Below are 24914 nucleotides of genomic sequence, written 5' to 3' on the forward strand. Positions count from 1 at the left end.
ACAATTTTCTTTAAATGACAACTTTTATTGGTTTTCAGAAAACAAGAATGGGCAAACTTGGGTCCTTGTACTGAGAAAATATTCAGTAAATAAAACATTGTTTAGTAAATCGTTATTTTTTTGCATTTTTTTTTTTTTTGCATTTCCATACACCAAAAATAGATATAAATATCACTAAAACATCCGCTGGGTCATAAACTTTATTTGGTACCTAACTTGCCTGGATGAGTTGCCTGTAGGCTGAGATAAGCTGCGTCACACAGGAAATATGGCTACCAATACCGATTGTTCATGTATGTTCTAAAGAAAAAGAACACCATTTGGATAATAATTATTATAATTGCACATTGGGATAATTTTAATCTAACAAAATATAGTAAGTGAACTCGTTTTTGAACTTTGTTTTCTATCTGAGAAAATCGAATATTTCATTTTATTTATTTTTTTGCAAAACAAACAATTTTTATATAATATTTTTCAGTCCGTTCTTTTAATAATAAATAAAACTTTTCACTGAGTATTTCAAAATATAGTTAGCATATTTCACGACAGTTTTCTCCTTTTTTTTTTTTTTTTTTTTAACGATCGGTGAATTTTCAGTATTTTAGCACTGGGTGTAATTTATTTCTTTGAAATATATTTAAAACTTAAAATTTTTGTTTTTCATAACATTTTAACTGTAAATAATGATGGGTTTGTTTTACTATAGACATAGATTCGAAAAAGTTGTCAAAAAAACAAATACATAACAAATAAAATATATCAATAAACATTGTATGATTTTCGAAGCGATTACACATTTAAAAGTGAGTAAAACCACTAAAAATCTTCCCAGATAGGTAGAAGAGTAACTTATCTTGCCTTCGATAACATTTATTTGGTATATATTTGATTTTTGACCATTTTTTCGAATCTATGTGTATAGTAATACAAACCCCTAAAAACATAACCAGTTAGGTAGAAAAGTAACTTATTTTGCCTTTGATAACATTTATTTGTTATATATTTGTTTTTTGACAACTTTTTCGAATCTATGTGTACAGTAATACAAACACAAAATTTAATTTAACTTGGAAATATTTAAAATACACGTGCGTACACTGCACAAGCACTGTTATTATTATCATAATAATAATAGTAATAATAAAAAACTGGTATAGATGACATCGACTGGCGCCACTCCAACCAGTTGTGAAGGGTTGGGGAGGATGGAAAGACCGAGGTGGGACAGTACTAATCAAATCTCCACTGGAAGTGTGCAGTTCAAATCTGGTACCTTGGGGAGACATCTTGTCACCCGAACTCCAGGAAACACCAATGGCCGATGCCAATGAGAAATCAGTGACAACAGCTGTTGCGATAACATGCAATCAGCTGCACAAGTGGTCAAGAGGTGGAGAACACTGGAAATCTGGGGAGACTTGTTGTCACTTGGTCTCCAGGGCACCACAGGTTACTGCCAGTGATCGATCACTGATGATGGCTTGTGAGACAACTAATACACTACACATTTTGATGAAAAAACATGGGGGAAAAAAATGGACATAGAAGAACAGAAAACCAAAACTTTAAATATGCTGCCATATCTGGGCAGGAGCTGCTAAAAACAGCCTATCCTTCCTTGACAGAGTACAAAATAGGCTTCGTGGCTTAGTGGGGGATACCCTTTTCTCTTCCCTGCAACCTCTCTCCCACAGGAGCGATGTTGCGAGCCTGTCTTTGTTTTATCGTTACTTCCATGGCAAGTGCTCGTCTGAGCTCCAATCTCTGGTCCCCCCTCACCAATCTTTCATGATAAACACCCGTCTAACTGAAACCACACTGTCAAAAATTTTCCCCACTCTTTATCTGTGCCAAAACTAAAACGTAGATTCCATGAACAAAGCTTCTTTCTTAGAACTGCACGCCTGTGGAACTCTCTTCCGGTTGCCTGTTTCCCACCTGACTACAACTTGGATGTCTTCAAGTCCAACATAAACAAATTCCTGATGAACCGCCCCCTTAGGTAAGACACTTTCTTTATCAAATCTCCAATATTAACATACTGTACACGCAATAACCCTTATCCCCGAGTGGCTTCCGGGCAAAGTGGTGATGGTGACTACCTTGTAAAAAAATATATATATATAATTTCTGTATTTAAAGTAATAGTTATTTAAATATTTCAACATATGTTCTTGTGGGCAAAATCCAGCTTCCCAATAAGGGGCACTCTGGATAAGAACAAAAATAATCTCAGTCATGAAAGATTTCTCCTCCACTGACCGGGACAGAAAAGGTAAAGTGTAGCATCAAAACAGATACTACACTGTGATCTCTTGTTCCGAAGGCCAAAAAATATTTGTTTAATGTTTCTTTAATTGTTTGTTCCCTAAATTCATAATTCCGTTTTATCAGTATTAAATTGTATATTGCTTTAAAATTACTTAAAGTTTACATAGATAATGTTTATATTTTATATTGAATAAAGTTCAGTTTCAGTATTAATCAAACTGTGTTCCTTTTTCTTTTTAAAAATTTTTTATTGCTCTTTTTCAAATGGCCCTCATATAGTACTGACAGTCTGACAAATCTTACCTACATTGCCTGCAGACAGGTCTTCTTACTCTCGGTGCCCCCCCCCCCTCGAAAACCGCTCTTAACATGCGGAGGTTTCCAAAAACCATTCTAAACATGAGCAGGGCGGGGGTGTTTATATTACGCTGGATACTGTCGTAAAAAAATACCGGGGATTTTTTTTTTTCAATTTGTTATTATTTATTTTTTCAGCGCTTTTGTTTGGAATATTTTTTGAGGAGGTTAATATATGAAAACAAAATGGAAAAACGAAATAACACTTACTTGTAATTATTCCGTCTATCGTGAAAAATAAATTTCATTTCTAACCATTTCAGGTGATTTTAAAGACGCGAAAGATTAATATTGTTTACATGTCTCACGTGCACACTATAAGACGCCATCTTGAATAGCCGGAATTTGACGAAAATTACCGAATACCTGAAAAAAGAGTTTAAAAGTTTTTTTGTTACTTTTTTTCATTTATCAATTATTAATGGGTATCATTATTCATTTTGTACTTGTGCATAATAAGAACCGCCGTGCTATCTTCGAAAATTTCCAAAATTAATAAATACGAAAATAAATATTTTCTTAAATCACGTTGGCGATTTCATTGACAGGGCATTTCGGCACCTTTCGGCATTTTACGTAAATTACCCGGGAAATTCGGCTGAAAGCACGGTCCTTAGTCTGCATAGATAACTTTTTTTTAATAATATGATTATACTGTGTTTATATATTTTTTAACGAATCAATAAATGTTATGAGCTGTCTTTTCTTTTGCCTTATGTTTTTTCTTTTAATCAGTAAACGTTTTATAAAAGGCCAAAGTAAACTATCATGGCGAAATTCGGAAAACGAAAAAAATCGATAAAAAAATGGCATCAACTGACTTTTTGGTAAATTTTAACTAAAAACAATGTCAGAAGTACTTAAATGTTACCGGCAACACGAGTTTTCGATGTTTATCGTAAAAAAAAACAAAAAAAACCCTCGCCATATTATTTTGAGAACACGTGACATAACAAGGGAAGTAACTCAATTATGCTAAAAGAAAAACACAAGTAGTTCATATTTCTGATTGTTACCAGTGTTGTCAACAGATTAAAAAAAAAAAAAAAAAAACCCGCTAGATCAGGAAAAAGAAGTCTCCAGAAAATCGCTGGATTTTTGACTTTTACCGTCTGAAATGTTAAAAAAAAAAACACTAATTCGAAAAAAAAAAAAAAAAAAAATCTCCAAAAAAGAGAAACGCTATCTTTGAACTTTCTACCCTACATAAAATAATTATGAATATACAAAATATCCCGTGTTTTCTCACTATATATTTTTGGAATTATATTGAAGAGCTTAGCTTGGCTCCCCAGAAGGTTTTCAAATTTTATCAGCTAGTTTTATCTGTTTTTTTTTTGGATGGGGTATATTTTGTTTTGTGAGAAACAAATCATACAACTAAACAGTGTTTAATATAATAAAAATTAAATTGAAACATATTACACTTCTTTTTTTTCTTTTTTTTTTTTTATTACATTTTCACCCCAAACAAGGCACATTGCTACTTTGGTGTAGGGGGCTACTATCAGGGGAAACATCTACTGGGGTACTATGTAGGGACCTGGGCAGCAAGATGTCGGTTCACGTTACACTTGAACTTCTGCACGTCAGTACTGTTGGGGAAGCAGGGACCTGAAATGGAATTCCAGAGTCTAGCGGTTCTGGGGAAGAAACTATTGGAGTAAAAAGATCTTTTACATCTAGGGATCTCTACAGTGTGGGGGTGGGATTTAGCAGCCTGTCGGGTTTGTCGAGGGTGCTCATGTCGTGGGGGCACAAGTGATTGCAGTTCGTCAGAGCATTCACCACTAAAATACTTGTAGAACAGGCAGAGGGATGCAACATTTCGTCGATGGGACAGAGGCTGAAGCTTAGATACCAGTTCAGGGCCTATCAGATTTGCGACTCTCTTTTGAACCTTGTCAAGGAGCAAGAGACTAGTAGCAGATACACCAGTCCAAATATGACAGCAATACTCCATACATGGGCGAATGGTGGCCTTATAAAGGTACAGGATACTTTCGGGTGTTAGTAGTTTTCTAGCACGGTAGAGGGAGCCCACCTTCCTTGCAGTGTTCCAGCTCATTTTTCCTGTGAACGTTAGGCCAAGGAGTTTGAAAGATGGACTCTCAGATAAAGAGTCATTGGCCATTGCTATAGGTGGTAGAGAGGGTTTATTATTGAATGAAACTAGTTTAGTCTTGGCGGAATTGAACGTGACCATCCATTTTTGTCCCCATTCCACTACAGATTGTTTCTAGTGTTTTTTCTTTAGATATGTGTTCATTTGTTTTCCTGTTGTGCCTGTTATAGAGTGTAGTGTCATCAGCATATATACCCATCTCAGAGGCAATTTTGTCGGGAAGGTCATTTATGAATATCAGGAACAGTAGAGGTCCAAGGATAGACCCTGAGGCACTCCCGCATTTATATCATATTGTTTGGATGTACGACCGTCGAGGACAACCTGGATTTTTCTCTTATCTAAGAAGGATTTAATTATGTTAAGTATTCTACCAGTGATACCGTATGATCTACCAGTGATACCGTATGATCTACCAGTGATACCGTATGATCTACCAGTGATACCGTATGATCTAATTTTCCTGAGGAGACCCTCATGTATCAAAAGCCTTAGATATATCTAGAGCTACTGCTCTGCCCTCCCCCGCTTTATCCAGTAAATGGTATATACGTTCAGATATTACAGTGAGGATGTCTGCTGTGGAACGGGCTTGTCTAAATCCATATTGTTGGTCAGTCAGAAGTTTAGCATCTGTAAGGTGATGGACTAGAGCATGGTTAATTAAGGTCTCAAATATTTTGGCAAAAAATGGGAGGAGGCTAATCGGGCGATAATTTAATGGGTCAGTTCTTTTGCCAGAATTTTTGAATACTGGTACAACAGAAGCAGTTTTCCAACAGCCCAGAAAGCAAGATTCATTAAGGCATTTGTTGTAGAGTTTGGAGAGAACTGGAGCTTCTTCGGCTGAGCACTTTTTTAATGGCACAACTTGGATGAGATCAGGTCCACATGCTTTTGAAGTGTCAAGGTTTTTATGATAGCATGCACCTGAGCAGGGGTGATGTTCAGATCGTCTAGCATGGCGTCTGTCCGCATAGGAAATTCAGGTAGGGGGTGGTTGAAGGGTCCAGTGTGGAGTTTGAGGCAAACCGACTGGCAAGCATGTTAGCCTTTTCGGTTGCTGAGCAAACAATCTCATGATTTTTGGTTAGTGGGGGAATTGTTGATTGCCCATTATTTACTACACTGTTGTAGATTTTCCAGAAGTCATGAGTTCCTAGTTTTTGTGCTTCGATGCGTTTTTTAGTGGTTTCCATAAATTCTCTCTTAGCTGTCGCTATTTCTTTCTTAACGTTCCTTCTAGCTTCTATGTACTTCTGTCTGTTTGAACTGGACTGATGTTGGTTAAATCCACGGTATGCATACTGCTTTTGAGCAATGGCAGTTGCACAAGTCAACGTAAACCATTGGAGAGAGTGGGGCTTACTATAAAATTTCCACATGGGAACATGCGCTTCGATTGCAGTTTTGAACCAGTCAGTGGTCTCATTTGCACACTGTTCAGCAGGGAGAGAAAAAATATTTCTACATGGGGCATCTCTGATTAGTTCCCTGATGGCTTCCCAGTCAGCCTTTTTATAATATCTTGTTGTTTTGAGGACTGGCTCTAGAGTTTAGGGCGATTTCAACCATTATCACTGCATGATCAGCGTTCCCGAGTGGGCTCTGGGCCTTCGTTATGCAGTCATCGGGAACTGTGGTCAAAAACAGATCTAGACGTGATGCGTGTTGTTCTTCCTGGTCAGGGAAACGGGTTGGAAATGTAACAATTTGTGATAGGGAGTGAGATATAGTGAAGCTATGAGTTGTGCTGCCCGCTGCATCTGTGTAAGTAGAGAATCCAAGCCAGTTTTTGTGGTGGACATTAAAGTCACCAAATACATGTACTTGTGTGCTAGTGTCGTGGGAGAGTGCTGTGTCTATGCTGTCAGGGACTTTGTTTATTATGGTGAAGTCCTGGGTCGAGGGAGAGTGGTAGAGAAAATAGAAGTAGCTAATGTTGTGTTGCATGTTTAGTCTAAAGCATATAAAGGCTTGATCATCCGATTCTAGGTTTGTTTCTCTAGTCAAGTTTTCGTAGCAATCACCGTTTTCAACGCCCACTAGTATCAGAACAGGTAAGGACACAACGTTGTGATTTGACCACCCGCACACATTGACACAAGGGAACTATGTTATGTTTCCGCGCATAGTGTTACTGCAAACAGGCTGGAATGTTCAAGAACATTGTTATATAGGGATTTGCTGTGAAATTCAAATCAGTTTTTTTCTTATCTTCCAAGACTTGATGTAAATGAAACTCCGCCACCAGGAGGTATTAAAATCCTTCGTGGTGAATTTGCGCTCCATGCACATGTACCTTAATTCTCATCATGGACAATTACCACATCGAATGAGAATTAATCCTTCTTCTAAACAATGTTATTTCGAACAACTGTTTCTTATGTGATGAACAGACACACACACACATACACACACATACATACACACACATACACACACATACATACACATACATACACACACACATATACACACACATATACACACACACACACACACACGATTTAATGACTGTTTTTCTCTTAGAAAATTATCACATTCATTTCAAGCCATGTGTAACACTCTATTCATGAAAATCAGTCATTTTAAACTCCACGCTATTCTCAGGAAATCTGCATTTAACTAATCTTGAATAACGAACACTCATTACAAGAAAACACTTACGTTGGAACTATTTAAATTAATATTCCTAACATGTAAATAAATGTTATTTCATATTAATACAGTGATTTTGAGTTCTTTGTCAAGTGTCGTTATTTTCTGGAGTTTTTCTTTATTTTTATTTTATTTATGTGAGGATGTGATCTGGTGACATCTTACTATTAAGCGGCCATCTTGTCAAACGGTTCTGCGGATACTCTACTACTTTTGGCCTCAAGAGATTTTCCTGCACTTGCAAACTTAGTCTTAAAAATTGATAGATCCCGATTATGAATTTATGAATGTCGATTCACACCCTTACAAGGTAGTGACTCCAAGGTCAGTACCTACAATCGGTAGGTACTGACCTTTGTGAATCCACGGTCAGAACCTAGACAGTAACTCCACTGCGAGTCTTACATTGGCAACCCCGACCACAAAAGCAACACGCAACCTTTGCACGTCCTTCCCTTACATAGCTAACTCCGCACATGAATCTGGAAATTGATGACTACTCAGACCCGACCGGGGTTGCTCATTTTGAATAATGACAACAAAATCGGTAAATCATAACACCGGCAGTATACAGACTGTGATCAAGGAATTTCTGGATGAGCGGTGGACCAGAACACTAACGCTGCACAAAATGGAAAATGACACAGTTGTCATCAAATTTAACTATGCTTCCATTAGTAAAAGTCTCCGCCTTCTTGGGTAGATGACCATGTTCTTTGGTTTCTCAACTCAAAAAAGAAAAGAAAAAAAAAAGAACAAAACTCATCTAATAGAACGCCAGTAAATGAACCATGCATATCCACGGACCTCCTTACAAACTAGCAATACTGGCCCCAATAAAATTAGCGATTTATACCAATAATCGAAAAAAAATCGAAAATTAAGCAAAACACAATTTCCCTACGAATCTGTCTGTGACTACAGTGAAATGGCATCAAACACATGGTCCACCTACGGATTAGCAATCTTTAAGTCAGCACGTTGGATAAGTCGCCACCAACATCATTGCCAGCAGTGATTATCAACACCTGTTTCATGCCGAATCTTCTATGAAATTTGCGATATAGTACAGGACCAACCACGCTTGACACCTTCAGAATGAGCTCATTACAAGCACCTCAGATTCTTAAGCAATCCCGGTACACTTTCACATATGCATAAGGGATCTTCTCACAAGTAAATCGTACTCTCACGCAATGCCAATACACCAGTACAGACTCACTTGCACTTTGACTCTGCAGACCTGTTTGCAGAAAATCGTGCAGACTCGTTTGCACTGCAACAGATCACAGCAGATGAAATGACGAGGAGTTATAACCTATGACATTCTGCTTTTGCTCAATTCCTCCATATACTCCACATGTACCTTTCAAACACGGATGGCTTATTTCTACAAGATGCTATCCGCTCCAAACTGCAAGTTAAAAAAAAAGAGTTCCCCTCAATACAAGCCCTTGTAGCCCCTCGACGTAAATACTCCCTACAAGTAGCGAAGTCTTACCCATACACAGTAGAGATCCTTAGATGTAAGGAAGCCTTCTACTCCAATAGTTTCTTCCCCAGAACTGCTAGACTTTAGAATTCCCTCCCGGGTTCCTGCTTCCTCAACTATATTGACATGCAGAAGTTCAAGTGTAATGTGAACAGATATCTTGTCGCTCAACTCCCTACATACAATCCATCTCACGCAGACAATCGCACAACATCAAAGTTGGTGACGTCGCTTTTCTTTCAGACTGCCATAACATCCTGCATCTACTAATTTGGACTTGAAGACATTCCAGCACCCGCAACCTCAGTCCTAAAAGTTGATCCCGATTATGAATTGATGAACGCTGATTCACACCCTTATGAGTTGGTGACTCCACAGTGAGTACCTATACTTGGTACCTCCTCCATGAGTCCTACAATGTAAAAAAGAAAAGTCATTTTTTATATTTTTTTATGAGAATACCCAGTTATGACAACACCCCCAACCTCCTGATGTTAAAGTCGGCTTTCTCGGAAATAAACATTCCCAACCTCCCCATGTTAAGAACAGCTTTCGAGGTTGGGAGTGGGTATACTATGCTGGGTCCTCTCACAAAAAAAAATACCTTATAATTTAATAATAATTATTTATTATTATTATTATTATTATTATTATTATTATAGTTAATTACACACCTTGCAGCAGAATGTAGTGGACTGGCCCAGAGAGAGTACCGCAAAAGACACGATCGCAGGGGACTCCGGATATATTGGGAGGTGAGTAAGAGGGTTGGGGTGAAGTATGCTGGAAAATGGTTTGAGGAGGTGCCTGATGAAGTGAGAACAAGTGAGGATGGCAAGGTAGAGGTATCGTGGAACAAAAGTGTCATAACAACCAAGCAATTGGAACATAATCATTCGGATTTGGTCGTCATTGACAAGGTCTCAAAAAACTGGCAGATTGTAGATTTTTCAGTACCGTGGGACAGGAATGTGAGAGAGAAGGAGAATGAGAAGTGGAGCAACTATGCTCCATTGGTCTTGGAGATAAGGCGTATACATGGGATTAAAACACAAATAATCCCAGTCGTAGTTGGTACACTAGGAGTAGTATCGTCTAGAAAGATAATTGAAAAAAACTACAAATCCCCGATGTTTTAGGTGGCCTTCAGACCTCTGCAATTATACGTACCACCAATATCCTTAGAAAAACCCTTGATCTTTGAAGCTCCTTGTTTGAAGCCGGGATTAAGGGAAATCCTCTGGAAATGAATCCCATTCCTTTCCAGAGAGACATTGATAAACGAAATCAGAATTATTATTATTATTATTATTATTATTATTATTATTATTATTATTATTATTATTATTATAAAAGGGACACAATAAGTGCAAACATTTTTAATATATTATTTCAAAAAGATTATTTAAAGAAATATAAAAGTTGAATATTTTCTTTTTGTTTTATTATTTGATAATAAAAGAAGTGTTTTTTTTTTTTTTCATAATAACACGAGAATAATAATAATAATAATAATAATAATAATAATAATAATAATAATAATAATAATTATTATGTTTTCTTTTTTTTCATAACACGAGAATAATTATTATAATTATAATAATTATAATAATAATAATAATAATTATTATTATTATTTATCATTATTATTATTAGAACTATTATTATAATTATTATAATTATTATTATTATAATTATTATTATCATTATTTATTATTATAACTATTATAACTATTATTATTATTATTATTATTATTATTATTATTATTATTATTATCATTATTATTATTATTATTAAAGTGAGAACACAATAAGGGCAAACATTTTTAATATATTATTTCAAAAAGATTATTTAATACAAGAAGTGTTTTCTTTTCTTTCATAACACGAGAAGTGTTAAAACTAAAGTAATTTTTAAAAATAAATATATGGCTTCGTTTTTATGTCTTGATTTCATGACTCCATTCTGTTCCATGATCAACTGTATCCACTTCCGGTAGCTTGATTTTTCTGAGTACTGATCTTTATAATTTACTATAATAAATTATATCTATATTTAAAAGCAGATAAAGACCCTTAGCTATCCCCCTTCAAAAAATGAGATCCTGCTTTTTTATGCAATTATGTGTGAATATACCAAAAAATATTTTAGGAATTAAAGTGGGGGAATCTTTTTTTATTAAAATGATCCCTCATTTCTAGGACATTCTAACTTTTTTGGCAGAAATAACTAATTTTTAATGTCTGTCTAATCTCAAGTCTGATTCACAAAGTCAGAAAACCACACAAAATCACCTTAAAAAGTAAAACATGCAGAATTTATCTCCCATAGCAAAATTGCTTAATATTCTTGAATCCTAAACAGGTAAAAAAACTCGGGAATAAAGGTGTTACTTTACATTAAATTGAGCAGCACTTTTTCTGGCCACCACCATTCACAATCGAGTATATTTTTGTCTGATGCAAATATTAAAAAAAAAAAAAAAATGATGTAAATATTTGCTAATTTTAGGATATCTTTTTATTTTTTCTTTTCCAAATAAAATTAAAATTAAAATATAGTGTCTATTCTGTCCTTGATCAATGAAGAAGAAATCCTTTAAGATTGAGGATTAAAAAAAGTTTCCCCAATCCTGAATTCCTCTTTTTGGAGATAGCAGGGGTTTTACTAAAGACTGACCTTGTGCCTAACTTTACCATCATAGGAAGGCAGGTAATGTGGAAAACTTTGTTTCTGTTTTTAATGTTTGCTAAAAAAATAAACGCAATAAACTTTGCTGAGGTGTTAACACATGCTGCGTCTAAGAAAAGTTGGTTCACACTGACAATTATATGTAATAAACATTGCAAATTTAGTACAAGGTGGAATAATAAAATTGTCGCCCTAGAAAAACTACACGATTCCATTTCCATTTGATGAAAGCTGATTTTCTTTTTTTCGTTGCAGACCATCTACTTGTTGGCCAGTTGTGTACAAATCCCAAAAGCGATAGGAGTCTTCTATTATGTTTGAAAGTGACACAGTGTTCAATGAGCAAGATTGGAGATGCGCCACTGTAAAACTCATGCTCTCTACCGATCCAAGTTATGACAACAGGACCATTGCCATCACCCTCAAAATGCAAATTCGGATGGTTCAATGCTTTAGAGTACAGCTCAATGCATCGGACGACCCACAATTATGGTCTTTGGTGTGGTTTCAAGTGAGGGCCACATCATACCACCTCACATGTTCAAAGTCAGCTTGAAAGTCAACACCAAAGTGTACCTGGATATGGCAAGTCCAAAGAGACCCAGGCTTGGCTTCAGAAGGAGTGCTACGACTTTGTACCCTTCTCTCACTGACCCTCCCTCCTACCCTTACCTAAACCTGCTGGAGTTCTTTGTTTGGTCCTACGTCAAGAACATCACCAACATGACCTCCCACAACACCAAAGCCAGCCTGATCCCTGCCATCTGCCGAGTATTTGCCGAGTTTCTACCGGCGCTCGTGGAAAAGGCATGCTTCACGTTCTGGACCTGTGTCAAGGCGGTGATTGAGGCTGAAAGCGGCTACATTGAATAGGTGTCAGCTATACTACATAATAAAATAAATTGAATTGACTTTTTGTATAAAAATTTGAAAATAATAATTCCCTTCCTAGATGTATTAATAGATTCCAACAAAGCAATTATTTAAAAAACAAATAATAAAAATCTCTCTATTTCGAATTATTAAAGTGAGTGTCCTTATCCGTACAAGATTGCTTTAATTAACAACTTACTAACCAGTGCTAACTTAATATCCTCTTAGAACATAAATAAATAATGGATATGAACAAATCAGGAAACTTAAAAATATTAACCTAATAATACAGGATCCAAACCTATACCTACTACACGTATAAAACTTTTCTATAAAAAACAAATGCATTATGATTATAGAATAGATAAAAAAGTATTAAAAAATATTAATAAAAATGTGCAATCTATAGACCCTAATAAAAAAATAAAATTAATCATTTACTAACCTGATTATAATTAATAACTATTCCCTCTTGACTGAGTTTCTTAATAGGACTAACTTAGTTTATGAATTCAAATGTCTTTTGGGATAATAAAGATGAAAATATATGCATAGGTTTGACTAGCACTACTTTATCGAGAATATTAACCATGCATCACTCTAAAAAACAGTATATAATCTGAAATACTAGAAGCATTACTAATAAAAACTAAAAAACCTACTATTAATAAAATAAACTTTACCAATAGTAGCAACATCCTGAAATGCTTGTAAAGTTATTAAAATAATTAACCAATAAAAAGAAAGACACATTAAAAAATATATATATATAAATTGTTCAAATTCAATTAGATCAATCTATCCCTAATGATGAATCCAGAAGAAGTGAAAAGTACTAGGACTTACGATAAATATGGTGATTACCTCAGCCAGTTCCTGCCAGAAGTAAAAGCTATTATTTGGAAGGTGGAAAGGATATATATATATATATATATATATCCTTTCCACCTTCCAAATACAGATACTTTAAAACATCTAGCAAAAAATAAAGACATTATAATCTCACAGGCAGACAAAGGCGGCGGCATAGTGATTATGGACAGAAATACATACGTAGAAAAAATGCACACACTACTATCCGACACAGATACATATGCTCCCACAAACTTAAATTCCATACAAAAAGATATTGAAACCTTCAACAAATCATTAAAAAAACTTATAAAAAATGATAAAATATGGGCATCCTATATCGAATATCACCCCATTATTCCCACATTATATGGCCTCCCCAAAACTCATAAACAAAATATCCCCATGCGACCCATAATTTCGAACATCGGAAGTGTCACACAGACGGTAGCACGAGCCATCTCCCAAATTTTAACCCCACTAATGGGCACCATTAGTACTGTTCATATTAAAAATTCTGGAGACCTACTAAATAGAATAAAAAACATCAATATACAAAATAAAACAATGCATAGTTTGGACATAGTCTCTCTATACACCAATGTCCCAATTAAAAAATGTCTTACGTTACTTCTAAAACATCTAAACAAAATTAAAATTGTTCTACCTTTCTCCCCGAAAACATTAATAGAAATAATTAAACTTATCACAAACATTACCCACTTCCAATTTAATAACTATTTTTATAAACAAAAATTCGGACTCCCCATGGGAAACCCCCTCAGTGGGGTACTTGCTTGCTTATTCTTAGAATTCTTAGAAACTAGCTCTTTTAAATTTAGAATACCTGCAAACACAACTTATTTTCGATACATTGACGATATCCTCATTTTTCTCCCCGCAAATACACACATAGAAGAATTAAAAAATAAACTCAACTCAGTCGAACCCTCCATAAAATTCACATATGAATCCGAACATAACAACTCCCTACCCTTTCTTGATGTACTTATCATAAGATTTGAAAACGATCTTATGTTTAAAGTACATCGAAAAAGTACACACAAAAATGATTATATACACTATTATTCGCACCACAGTGATAAAATAAAAACAGGTATGATCATCGGTTTTTTCTTACGTGCCCTTAGAATATGCAGCCCTCAATATCTCGCAAATGAAATCACACATATCACCGAATCACTAAAACTTTTACAATACCCAACTCACCTTATCTCTAAAACAAAGAAAAAAGCCATCAAAATATACTCAAACATAGACAAACAAAAACAGAACACACCAGATACACCACTACTAAATAGACATCTTCTTATACCTACCCACACTAACAACGACACAATTTGCAATACTCTTAATAATCTAGGCATACAAACAGTACAAACCACTTCCTTAACTATGAAGCGAACTTTAAAAACTAGCAAGCATTCCGCTGAAATCTCCACCTCCAAAGCCGGTATTTACTCCATCCCATGTAATGACTGCAAAAAATCATACATAGGTGAGACACAGCGAAATTTGGAAATCAGACTAAGCGAACATAAAAGGGACATAAGAAATGCCAATCCCTTAAATGCACTCTTTTCCCACTGTGTCGAACATGGCCACTCTTTCGGCTTTGGACGTGCAAAAATCTTAAAATCCATCCCAGATAGAGCAAAACGGAGACTTATTGAATCTGCTTTAATTTCAAACATTAGCACCATCAAACAAAGGAAAGGATTTTATAATGTAGCCCCAATCATAGGTAATATAATAATAAATGAACAAAACATTAACTTAGATCCTGGTTGATGATGATAAAAAAATGCATATATGTATATAACCCGACCCCCCTCCACACACTTGATATAAATTCTCTTTTCATCATGAAATTTTTTTCTCTCCAGAACAGAAAGAGAACTAAACTTCTCCTCTTTTGCATGTGATATGACCGTCTTCCTGTACATCCTCGCCTAGAAATCCTGATGATGTCCCTTGAAATGGGGACGAAACGTTGATTTAATTTTGTTTTTACTCTTTTAGGTTTTTCTTTTTTATTCACATAACGTCTAAAGCATCGTTTATATTTTGCTTTATTTTATTCATATATATATATATATATATATATATATATATATATATATATATATATATATATATATATATATATATACTTGTAAGGTTACAGAAGATAATTTGGCACCAGAGCCTTAATATATATATATATATATATATATATATATATATATATATATATTACTTACATGCATATATATATATATATATATATATATATATATATATATATATATTACTTACATGCATATATATATATATATATATATATATATATATATATATATATATTACTTACATGCATATATATATATATATATATATATATATATATATATATATATGTAGCATAGCAGGGACCGTTATATACAAATACCGATCAGTGAGCAAAATGACGTCACGGTAAAGAAAAAGAAGACTATACAAAGAAGAGAGCACATACAAGAAAATGATCAATTTAGAGTTGTGGATGACGTTCGAGAGTACGTACGTTCTTGAAGACGATCACATGAAAGACGTCACAGCTGTAACAAGAAGTCACGTGTGGTGGTAGAAAATAAATGTAGTTGTACAACGGGAAACACAAGTTGAAGTTCTTTCCTATTCTTTGTCTTCTTAGCGACTGAGGCTACGACATGTTGGGTAACATTACAGAAGATAATTTGACGCTGTAAAGACCAGACCCATTTTTTACAAAAAAGTGTAAAAATGAAGAAAAGAAAGAAAACTGGTTACCACGGAACCATGCAGTCACAAAGGAAGGACGACACTAGCGGCCTCATTAAGTTTGGAGCCCTTGGATACAGAAATCAAAGAGGTAGATAATGATGAATTTGATGAATTTACAATTGCTGTTAAGACAATGAATCAAATATTCCAGTTATAAAAGGTCATCTTGCCATGACAGATAAAGATGACATGCAGGTAAAAGATGAGGGTTTTGATGATTTAGCTTAGAAGATAGCGGAAATTATAGAAGAATTGAATGAATCAACATGGATTGACAGTTCCTGGCTGCTGTTTCCGACTGGTAGTACAGGAGCCCTAACTCTTTGGTAGCGCTTTGAGCGGCTGCTCCATCAACAGTTGTATAATATCGGGATGTTTGTAGTGCAATGTCGCGCATGAAAAGGGACCCTGCACTTATCCCCGATGGGCTTTCCTGAGGCCACAGTCCTAGTTGAAGAAAGGTCAGCTAATGGTCTACTTGTGTTGCATGTCTGATACTCTGCATAACCTCTTGTTCAGCTCCCCCTCACCTAACTGAAACTCTTTAAAAACACGATGACAGTACAATAAAAAATAAGCTTAAACCAGGCCTAGGGACAAACAAATCCAACTTGCCTCCTCCCTTGAGGCTTGCATTCACTAACATCTTAGAACTAATTTAGCTGATGTTGAAGCATTTCTCCTAACAAATACCCCGGATATCTTAGCACTAAGCGAGACTAACCTACACTCCTCCATCCCCTCTAACTACTTTAACATGCCTGGCTATCTTCCACTCTGCCGTAAGGACTCTGACAGACAATATATATATATATATATATATATATATATATATATATATATATATATATATATATATATATATACAGTGGCGGCCATATTGTTCAGAACGGCACAGTTTTTGTCAGAAAAATAGGTATAACTTTTTATGTAACTTGTTCTAGATTCCATAATTTCCATACAATAAATACGACATTAATTGTTATTCTGTGAAATTTTGGTGTTATTTGAGATGATAATAAAAAAAATAATAAATGATTTCGTGATTTATTAAAAAAAAAAAATACTCAAATATGACAGAAAATACAGAAATTATTTAATATTTAGTTTGAAGCCATTTAGCTTCAGTCACATTATAACATCTTCGGCTGCATGAAGAAATTAATTCATTGATATCTTGCCAAGTGATCTTGTTCTATTTTTCCTGATTTCTCTGCTATTTTTGTGACTTTAAAATGTTCTGGATCTTTCCACACATTCTCAACAGGATTAAGATCTGAACTTTGAGGAGGCCAATCCATAACAGTAACATATTTTTGTCTTGATGAAGTTCATGGTTACCTCAGTATTGTGACATGAGGCATTGCCCTGCATGAATTTTGGAGGTTGCTTAGTTGAATTTCTCAGCACAGGCAAGACATGACCTTTTACAAGTTGTTTAATAACTCTTGCATTTACCTTTTTGTTGTAATCGCACCAAACGGTCCACACTATCTTCATATATCATCGCCCAAACGATTACACTTCCTCCACCGAATTTAACACCAGCCTTAAGGCATTTAGATGGCAATTCTTCACCAATTTTTCGATGAACGTACGTTTTCCAACTGAGCCAATGAATAAAAATCTTAGATTCGTCACTGAATTGCCATTTTTCTTGACACCATAACACGTATTCGTTTTCAAAACCAAACACCATTTTTTGTTCTTAGAGCTTATCTGGCTTCACTGCTGGTGCGTTAGCTAAATGTTTTTGTTCAACTAAACAGCAAGACACAATATTCCTTGACAAAGCTTTTCCCAGTTGAATGTTACTTTCCCGAGTAGTTTTAAATCGGTATTTTTTTAAAAAATCAATCTTACCATCGCAAGATCATATATATATATATATATGGATTTAGGAAAACTCGTACCCGGAAAACTCGCCCCTTTTTGCTAGCTAGGAAAACTCGTCCCTTATTGAATAAATATCGATTGAAAACACATTTTATGACCGTTCTTTAAGAAGATATTGTCTTTAAAAGAGAATACACATCCCATAATATTTTTTTGTAAATATTTTTACTTGTTTACTTTTTAAAAAAATTAAAATTAAAAAAATTAAAATTAAAAAAATTAAATTGATTTTCTAAGTGTTTGTTTTCTACCTCGCTTCGAAAGTTTTGGTGGTTCAACTTATTTTAAAGTGTTTATTTAGTCCAAAAAAACAAACAAAACAAAACAGAAAAAAACAAAAACAAAACAAAAACAAGTAATGTCGAGTGTAACTTTTGGACAAAAATATCCGACATGAGATTATCATGTCTTAGGAGTCTCGATAATCACTCAAAAATAGAAAATTAAAGAAAATATTGAGGTAAATATACTTTTAAAACGAGCCCCTCCTCTCCAAAAGAAAATAAATTTGTATATTTTTAGGTAATGTCTAAGATCACTGCTTGGAAAAAAAAATCAAGCTATTGGAAGTGGATACGGTTGATTATGTAACGAAACCGAACGGAAGACACGAGAAACGAAACCATATATATATATATATATATATATATATATATATATATATATATATATATATATATATATATATATATATATACGAGCAAACAGTTAATAAAACATGTTAAAAACACTTTGAAATGAGTTAAAATTTATATATATATAACTTTTAACTCATTTCAAAGTGTATATATATTTCATTTCAAAGTGTATATATATATATATATATATATATATATATATATATATATATATATATATATATATAACTTTAGTTTTTAACATTTCTTGTGTTATTACGAAAAAAAAACACTTCTTGTATTATCAAATAATCAAACAAATATTTTATTTAGAAAATTTGGTACTTCACGAGGAACGGGTGCCCGGAAAACTCGTCCCGGGAAAACTCGTCTCGGGAAAACTCGTCTCCGGAAAACTCGTCTCGGGAAAACTCGTCTCCGGAAAACTCGTCCCCTTGCGCTAGGTAGGAAAACTGGTCCCTTATTGAATAAATATCGATTGAAAACACATTTTATGATCGTTCTTGAAGGAGATATTGTTTTTTTTAAATAGACTATAGCCCCCCCCCCATAATATTTTAAAAAAAAATATTTTACTTGTTTAATGTTTTTTTTTTTTTTTTTTTAAATAAAATCGATTTTCTAAGTGTCCGTTTTCTACCTAACTGGCTAAGTTCTTAGTGGTTTCACTTATTTTAAAGCTTTTATTATGTTCATAAACGAGACCGCATATTTTTTATACTAATATAAAAAGAATTTACTTATTTACTGTTGTTATAAAAGGGTAAAATCGAGTTTTCTACTTCGCCGACTATGTTGTGTGTTGTTTAATTTATTTGGAATCGTTTATTCGGTAAAGAAAAAAAAACACAGAAAACAAACAAAAAAACATGTCGAGTGTTACGTGAGAACGAGAAATAATGTCCGGTATATCACATCTTAAGAGTCTTGATAATCGCTAAAAAATAGAACATTAAAGAAATTACTGAGGGAGATTTGGTTTTAAAAAGAAAATAATAAATTTTAGGGTTGTATTACTGTACACATAGATTCGAAAAAGTTGTCAAAAAAACAAATATATAACAAATAAATGTTATCAAAGGCAAGATAAGTTACTTTCCTACCAAACTGGATATATTTTTGTGTTTTTATTCAATGTAACATGTTTATTCAGCTCGAAAAACATACAGTGTTTACCGATGTATTGGACAATTCAAAATGGCGGCCGACTCTCTCTTAAACGCGGTAAGTTCGGGAAAAGGTGTTATAAATAATAAACTAGACAAAATACTATTAAAAAAAACACCGAATATATGTCAACATATGTCACGGTAATATATATTGAGCGAATTTCTAACAGGATTTTGTCTAGTTTATTATTTATAACACTTTTTCCCGAACTTACCGTGTTTAAGAGAGAGTCGGCCGCTATTTTGAATTTTCCAATACATCGGTAAACAATGCATGTTTTTCGAGCTGAATAAACATGTTAGATTGAATAAAAACACGAGAATTATATCCAGTTTGGTAGAAAAGTAACTTATCTTGCCTTTGATAACATTTATTTGTTATATATTTGTTTTTTAACTACTTTTTCGAATCTATGTGTACAGCAATACAAACCCAAATTTTAATATTTTTTAAAATATAATTTAGAGAGGGGAGTTTTCAATAAAATTGATTAATAAATTTATTTAGTGATTACTTTTTCTCTGAATGATTGATTTTAGAATTTTGAAGTAAAAATTTAAAAAATTAAAAATGAGTTAACGAGAGATTGTTAGCACATGGCATCTCTCGCGCCAAAAAAATATTTCGCTTTTAATTTATTAGTTAATTTTTGTTAAATTTTACAGGACGACAATAAATGTGGATAATTGATAGAATTATAATTTTAAATAACGCATGAGTGCATTTGGTATGAGAGAAAACGAAAACATAACAACAAAAAACTATCATAATTAAAAAACCAAAACAAAAAAGTAACGCTCCCAGTTTTTAATTTTTTTGTTTTGTTTTTTATTATTGTTTTTATGACTTCAAAAAACATCGTTAAAATAAGAACCAAAAAAATTGTAATTAACTTTGTATGAACATAATAAACGCTTTAAAATAAGTGAAACCACTAAGAACTTAGCCAGTTAGGTAGAAAAAAAAACATTAAACAAATAAAAATATTTTTTTTAAATATTATGGGGGGGGGCTATAGTCTATTTTAAAAAGCAATATCTCCTTCAAGAACGATCATAAAATGTGTTTTCAATCGATATTTATTCAATAAGGGACCAGTTTTCCTACCTAGCGAAAGGGGACGAGTTTTCCGGAGACGAGTTTTCCGGAGACGAGTTTTCCGGAGACGAGTTTTCCGGAGACGAGTTTTCCCGGGACGAGTTTTCCTAAATTCGAATAAACATGTTAAATTGAATAAAAACACGAAAATTATATCCAGTTTGGTAGAAAAGTAATTTATCTTGCCTTTGATAACATTTATTTGTTATATATTTGTTTTTTGACAACTTTTTCGAATCTATGTGTACAGTAATACAAACCCAACCACTAAGAACTTAACCAGTTAGGTAGAAAACGGACACTTAGAAAATCGATTTTATTTAAAAAAAAAAAAAAATTAAACAAATAAAAATATTTTTTAAAAAATATTATGGGGTTATAGTCTATTTTAAAAAACAATATCTCCTTCAAGAGCGATCATAAAATGTGTTTTCAATCGACATTTATTCAATAAGGGACCAGTTTTCCTACCTAGCGAAAGGGGACGAGTTTTCCGGAGACGAGTTTTCCCGAGACGAGTTTTCCCGAGACGAGTCTTCCCGAGACGAGTTTTCCCGAGACGAGTTTTCCTAAATTCCGAGGAACGTGAACCCTGCGTAAACGTTTTTTTTTAAATTTATGATTGCTCCCTCAAAACGCATGCACAAAAGGTTTTCTTTAGTTTATTTAATCACGAAAACTTTTTGAAGGTACTATTTGAGGCTCCAAAAAAGGGGACGCGAAAGCATTATTTGAATATGTATGAAAAACTAATTTAAAAAAAAATAATATTTAATGGAGAAAATAATAATAATAAAATGAAATAAAAATAAAATAAAAACAAGCACGAAATAAAAGTATGAATCAAATTCACCCAAAGAAAAAAAAGAAAAAAAAAATAATAGAAAAAAATAAATACTCGCGCGATTAAAAATAAAGTCTGGGATATATACAAAGAAAGTTAAAGAAAACGCTCCCAGGGAGCAATCACGTAGGGTTCACGTTCCACGTGAAGTACTGAAAAATTAATTTAGTTTTAACATTTTTTGTGTTCACGAAACAACAAAAGGCACTTGTGCAGTATAAAGCCGGCGGCCATCTTTTCTTGGCGCATTTCACTAAACTGTCGCCAGGTGGCGCTTCTCGAGCAAAAAAACATTTAAATTATGAATTTGTTGTTGACCGTTCAAAGTTGCTTTGATTAAAAAAAAATGTTTCATTTAAATTATTTATTTCTTCGAAAAAAAAAAAAAGAAGTTATTTTACTTTACAAAAATCCAATGTTTTTTTTTTTTTTTTTTTTTTTTTACAAAATTGTTTTATTAAAATTATATTTTCTTACGCAGACTTTTAAATAAATGTTTGTTTTTTATTTACAATTTAATTTTGATACATTTTTGATTCAATAAATGTTTTGGTTTTCAAATATTTTTCTGTTCGGAAAAAATCTTATTTGTTACTTATTTGCCGCGTTATTTGACCAAGAAGAAATTGAAGTTATCACCCCCTAACAATAGCCGCCGTCTGCATACCGCACAAGTGCCCCCGAAATGACTTTCAAACGATACCCTCCTCACCCTATGTTAAGAATGGCTTTCGAAATAATAACGTTATTATTTCCACGCGGTATCAAAAATACATAAGTACCGTATATATATATATTATTCCTTAATTGGAATTTTTTATTTTATTTTATTTTGAGATGAGCATTTTTATGTTAATTTTATTTTTATTTCGGACTATTAGTCTCATCTTTATTAGTTGTTGTTTGTTTTGTTTTTATTGGTTCACAACGTTTCGGCCAACTTCCTCTGGCCTTCGTCAGGTGGTAACCGCGACGGATAGGAACTTCGAATCTCCTAACTGCATTCTCAGCCATCACTGCCATCCGTAGTTGTCGTCGTCTCACCACATTTTTGACCAATTACCTCTGGCACGCTTTGGGTGGGATTGAAACCGCTATCTTCAGACAATGTTCATCTGGAACCGTAGAGATTCAACGTCTCTATCAACTGCGCTACGGGCCCCGAAGGGCGATCAAGGTTGGATTCTTTGATCTTATAAATCCACATTTATTCATTATCTGATCTTCCATAGTCGGGTCCGTACCGATTGGTATATATATATATTATTCCTTAATTGGAATTTTTTATTTTGAGATGAGCATTTTTATGTTAATTTTATTTTTATTTCGGACTATTAGTCTCATCTTTATTAGTTGTTGTTTGTTAACACACAAGTACCGTGTTTTCTTTTTTGTTGTTTCGTAATAACATAATTATTTAAACTAAATTAATTCTTGTAAATAAAATAATTGCGTTCTTTGATATTACATATCTTCTTTCTTTTATTTTTGTTTCGTAATAATAATAACACAAAAAGTGTTAAAACTAAATTATTTTTTTTAAATAAATATATGGTTTCGTTTTTCGTACCTTGACTCCGTGATCAAGTTTATTTTTTAAAACAAGAGTTAAAAATAATTTTTTTAAAAATTATGAGGGTGCGTAGTTGATTTTAAAAATAGTATTTCCTTCTAGAACGGCCATAAAATGTGTTTTCAATCGATATTTATTCAATAAGGGACCAGTTTTCCTACTTAGCAAAAACGGACGAGTTTTCCGGGCACCTATCCACATATATACAGATATATTGTTAAGCTGTCACAGCCTTTCAATGTGATTAGATTATCAATTGCTTTAAGCTGAGATTGAAACTATGACCGTTGAGTGAACAGAACAGTCCATAATACTAATCGTTTGGACATCAGGCACTATTAGCAAATGAAAATATCAATGTTTATATAAACACTTCCAACTACTGTATAGTGCTCAATCTCTTTTTTTTTTTTTTACAAAGATCTATGTCCGTGTGTTTGTGTTGAAAAATGTTTTTTGATAGGTTTCTATAAGGATATTGATTGAATAAGAAACGTCAAAATAGACTAATGAATTTCCGGTTTTTGAATGAGAGCATTTATAAAACTTACTATGTCTGTCTGTCTGTCTCCATTTTTTCAAACTATCTTCTGAGACGGAAGGGAGCAGAGCTGCGCGAAGCGGCTCAAATGATTGCATGTAGACCGTTTTTTATGTGTGTTTTTTTTTTTTACCCGGATATATATATATAGTCATCCACATATATACAGATATATACAACAATAAAACAAATGAAAATATCAATGTTTATATAAACATTCCCAACTGCTGTATAGTGCTCAATAATAACATATCCAACTTCAACTGATCTCACACCACACTAAGGGGTCAAAAAGGGGTAAAAATTAAACGAAATTAAAACTTGCTAGCATAAGTCGACTTAAACTTCTCTTATACGCATGTGCAAATCTAATATATAAAAGGCTATATGTCAGTCAGTCTGTCTGTCTCCACATTTTCAAATTCTATCTCTACCTCAAGTGATCAGATTTTTTTATGGATCGTTCTTTTATGGATCTTTAGCCAGTTAAAATAGTTTTTAAGTGGTCAAAAAGTTGTCAAAACTGAAAAACATCGTTATAGATTTTGAACGTTCATTTTTAATCAGTTCATATGCGTGTTACGTTGGTACAGTTTCGATTCTAACTGATGCCATCCAACTGCTCTTTCTTTTTACTTTTGAAATCCCGACGCAATAATAATATATACGAAATCTGGACAAATTAAAACATCATATTTAAGCGTATTTTACGACTGGGTAATGCCGCCCCGCCCTGCTAGTATATATATACATTTGTATATGTATGTTAACTTTTATTAATGTAAAAATTCATATCTAACTGACGATGGCCATGCGGTAACGTTTCAGGCTGGAACAAAATTTGCTTTCTGTTTCAATCGACAATGATCCCGTTCAGTCTCAAGAGACAATGGACACCCATATACGGCAGCTGCGTATGTAATTGTGAAGCAAGGGTTGCGCAATGTTCAACCACACGTCTCTTGAATCGGCGCTGCTTGAGTCCAGTGTCAAGGAGAAGTCCAAGACGACTGGAAACAGTGC

General features: G+C 33.6%; 1 protein-coding gene across 2 annotated transcripts in view; it reads right to left on the reverse strand.

Moving 5' to 3' along the window:
- Positions 1-2978, reverse strand: part of LOC145240050 (SET domain-containing protein 4-like) — a 64967-nt gene extending 61989 nt beyond the window's left edge. Inside the window, exon 1 of one of the 2 annotated variants that reach the window (XM_080103660.1) lies at positions 2842-2978. The gene's annotated coding sequence lies outside the window, so the exon portion shown is untranslated. The remainder of the gene's footprint in view (positions 1-2841) is intronic. The other variant, XM_080103661.1, reaches the window with a different exon arrangement.
- Between the last annotated feature and the right edge of the window lie 21936 nt (positions 2979-24914).

The sequence above is a fragment of the Euprymna scolopes genome, chromosome 19 (assembly GCF_053919585.1).
Source record: "Euprymna scolopes isolate OS-2025 chromosome 19, ASM5391958v1, whole genome shotgun sequence".
NCBI lineage: Eukaryota > Metazoa > Mollusca > Cephalopoda > Sepiida > Sepiolidae > Euprymna > Euprymna scolopes.